Source organism: Solanum dulcamara, chromosome 1 (assembly GCF_947179165.1).
Source record: "Solanum dulcamara chromosome 1, daSolDulc1.2, whole genome shotgun sequence".
Taxonomy (NCBI): domain Eukaryota; kingdom Viridiplantae; phylum Streptophyta; class Magnoliopsida; order Solanales; family Solanaceae; genus Solanum; species Solanum dulcamara.
In genome coordinates, this window is record NC_077237.1 from 58,245,916 (window position 1) to 58,249,920 (window position 4,005).

Sequence of the window (4,005 nt, forward strand, 5' to 3'; positions counted from 1 at the left end):
ATTACCTCATCCATTTTTTATCCTTCAGACCTACACAAACTCGATCCAGCTAAAAAAACATTAACTCCTTTTTTATTCAGACACGACCCAAACATATTTGATGACTCAATAGAAGAGGAATTGATTTATTTTTTATTTCAATCGAGTTTGAAGGAGTAAACAAAATGGGTAGGTTAATTTTTTAAAACCACGTAATATTTTTGTATGATTTTTTTAATAAAACGACGCGTATACATGAACCACTCTTTTATTGGAAATCACAAAGTGGATGTATATATTTATTCATTTTCCCTATAATATATGAACCAATGTTTTAATATTCAGTGATTTATTTATTTATTGGGTTCTAGGGTTTTCAATTAAAGGTTCTGCTGCCAGTCCCAGATAGAGTGAGAAGCGAGAGAGATTGAAGATAGAGTTGAGAAGCGAGAGCGACTGAAAGGGCAAAATTTTGCGCTGGAGCGTCGTGCTTGATGCAATTGGCTGCCGCTGCTCGTTCGTCTTTTTCGTAGTAAGGTAAGTTCCATCATTGTGTCTTTTTTTTCTTTTTCAAAAAGAAATAATTGAAGATTAAGAAAATTCTTAACTCTGGTGAAAGTTTAATTGAAAAGAACTCAATTCGCACCATAAATGAATCGAGACTAGTTCAAAGCTTGATTTTTGTTGGTTGAACATGTGATTTTGTTTATTAGTCTCTGTATTTGAAGTTCTTGAATCAAACAGAGAATAATATGGAAGGTAAAATTTATTGATGGCTCTATATGGTAAATGAGCCTAATTTCCTTAAACCAAAAGCATAAGAATGACCTTACGTTAGCAATTCTTTTAGCACCAAGTCCAACCATTTGGAAATAGACTTTTGTGTTTAGAGACCTTTATTAGCAATACAAGTAGGGTGAGATTTATGGAAGATATACCATTTAAAAAATTGGTTGATAGATTTGAGGTGCCTCACTACCTCCATGAGTTAGTGGTACATTCTACCCTTTCCAGACCTCACTTGTGGGATTTCACTGGGTATGTTTTTGTTAGTAAGATTTGAGGTCTATGATCGGAAATGAGACAAGAGTACTAGAAAAGAATAAAAAATGAACATGTAAAAAAGCAGGAGAGTTTAAAAATTTGGAAAATTTTTGGTTTTGAGCAAGTGTTGAGGGCAGTGAAAGGTGAAATTGTGATAAAAAAGTTTTTGACAACTCACTTGTACAAAAGTGTTTGACCAAGCTTAGGACATGAATGAGTTGATGGTTTGGCAAAAGCAATTTATAAAGTTTGATATACCAATTTTATATAATACACAATTTAAGTCTAAATACTTTAACTCTTAGTGTTGTATTTATTTTATCTTATGATTTCAGTGGCATTGGAAAACTACACGGTTGATTCTTAAATTTAACCAATAGTACTCTTATATTATAGGGAAACTACCCGTTTGATGATATGAAAGGTCACTGTAGTATAATAGTCTTCATTATTTCCCCATCACGTTAGACGAAATACGTTATTTTCTTGAAAATCTTCATAAGATAAACAGAGATTGTACCTTAAAAATCTTGATAGCTCGCTTATTTAGATCCATTTGTGATAAGATATAGTCTTTGGTTCTTTACAAAGTTTAGCTTTTTAAATACAATGTGGATGCAGCTTCTCTTTTTTTTAGCTACTACTAGAGTTCTTTTGAGTTGTGGTATGCATCTTTTTGGTTCTTTCAATCCAGTTAGTATTACACTGTCAAACACTTTATCATTACAATTTTTGAGAACCTCGGGAATTTTCTGTCTAGTTCTCAGTTTGCAAACTGTTTCTGTTGAGAGATGCTGCCTTCTTTTTGGTGTGGCTACGTTGAATTCGTTGTACATCTATGACACAACAAGTAAATAACAAAGATGAGTTATGGCAACAACATTAAAATAACAAACTGAAGTTTATCATTTCGGTGAACTTTATGTTAAATGTTCTTTCTTTCCTTCTTAAACAACTTCCTCAGTTAATAATTTAATTGGTATAATCATCTCCTCTCAAAATCACTCGAAAGATTTCCCCCTTATTTTGGTTTTCATAATTTTAAACAACTTCATTGAGGATCTAAGTTTCAGTTTTTAGGTTACTCAGTTGAATAAGCTTTTCATAGGTAAAGACTCGACGACAATTTACTGATTTGCTGTCTCGGAGAAGGTCAGCAACCTCCATTTTCCTAGGTCTATAAATGAATGTGTGGATAATTGAATGTTCTTGCTTCTCAACTAATTTTTTGTTTTACACATACAATACAAGTGGCTGCTATATGTCGAGAATTCAACATGTAATCTATTTGTATCTTTATCGACTTTTTTATTTTAACTACAATACAAGTGGCCAATAATCAATTCTCGGGGTTATAAATATCTTATCGAATAATAACCTTAATTATTGTGTTTTTTTATAATTAAGATCAGTTCTATAACTAAGGGCACAAGTACTACTACTTAAGATGTTATTTCTGCAAATAGGGTGAAATACATGAAGTTATTTCTCCATTGATTGAAACAAAGAGGTGGTTGTCCAACTTCTCTCTCTGAAAATGCGAAGGGAGAATTTTGTTTTCCTAAGCTAAGATATACACCACATATGTTGGAAAGGCCCCCACATTTTGGTAGAGTACTAGTTCTATGTGGTTATTGGCCTCAAGAGAAAACCTCGTCTTTATGTCTAATACAGTTGTTAATTATTTTGAATTAAGTTTATCGTTGAATTTTAGAATAAATTCTCAGAAAATATGAGCCCCTGTCCTTCTTTTGTTTCATATTTTTTTTTTTACTTTTTCCATTTTGATGGAAATTTTTGGCTCCTCAGTTTCAAGCGAGGTGAGATTTTTCACTCTATATATTTGTGTCGTTGAATTTTTTTCATTTTTTATGGTTATATTCTGTATTATAAACTTTGTGTAGAACTAAATTGATAAACTGTTATTTACTCTACTTGGGCGTAATTTGAATTTCTGAGTTTAGTGCATTTGGATCAAACTATTTTGTATAAATATACTTGGACATATATTGTCTCTTTGTTTTTTTAGATGTGTTTTGCAATCTTTTAGTGCAATATTATTTTGATCACCATGTTTTCTATTAACATTTTTTTATAACCATCCCTTTTTGTTTTAACATTAAGGTTATAAGAATAATAAATGTGATCTTGTGTTTTTCCTAATAGGGGCAAGGTTCTTACATAATCTCAAATGGCGTCGACAAAGGAGGAGCTTGAAGGCACTTGATATTCTTTTTCATATGTGTATGCATTAATGATATTGAACAATGAACTATTGTGAAATATATATTTTATTGATTTCTTAGTAATGAAAGTACTTATGATATTCGGTTTGGGAATTATTTTGGTGTTTCTTGGATTACAATGGATTATATTGATATATGAATAGGTAATTGATAGAATTATATGAGTATATATTAATTTTAGAGGAAATTATTAAAATTGGTTATTGTAGTTGAATAAAAAGGTTTTAGTGATGATGAAATTTTGTCACTATAAAAGAAGTAATTTTTGTGGCGACAAACAAGTTGCCACCAAATCTCAAGATTTAGTAGCGATTACAATTGCTATTGAAAGAATTATACATTTGTGGCGACAATAATCGTTACTACAATCCTTTATTTAGTGGCGATGAAAGTTGCCATTGGTAGTATAATACTTTTTGTGGCAACTATAACTGCCACTAAAGGCCTACTTCAGTGGCGACTTACCTAACATATACTTTGTAGAAGTTTTTTTTGTGGCATACTTGTTTACTTTTAGCAGTGACTTAAGTTGCTACAAAAAAGCTATTTTAGTGGAGAATTATAAGAGTCGTCACAAGAAACATTTAGTTATGGAAGTATTTACCATGGCATTAAGGTCGCCACTAAAAGATATTAGTGGCGACTTTCAGGGCTTCTGTAGCGACTTTCTATGCCACAAAAGAGTTGATTTCTTGTAGTGTGAGGCTGCTACTAAAGATTTTTGTAGGGCTCTGAT

The 4,005-nt window shown here is 31.6% G+C and overlaps 1 long non-coding RNA gene across 1 annotated transcript; it reads left to right on the plus strand.

The window, feature by feature from the left end:
- The first annotated feature begins 277 nt into the window (after positions 1-277).
- LOC129888284 (uncharacterized) lies at positions 278-3,349 on the plus strand. Its single transcript, XR_008766616.1, has 2 exons — positions 278-516; positions 3,190-3,349. It is a non-coding gene; the product is annotated as an uncharacterized LOC129888284 (long non-coding RNA).
- Positions 3,350-4,005: the final 656 nt, after the last annotated feature.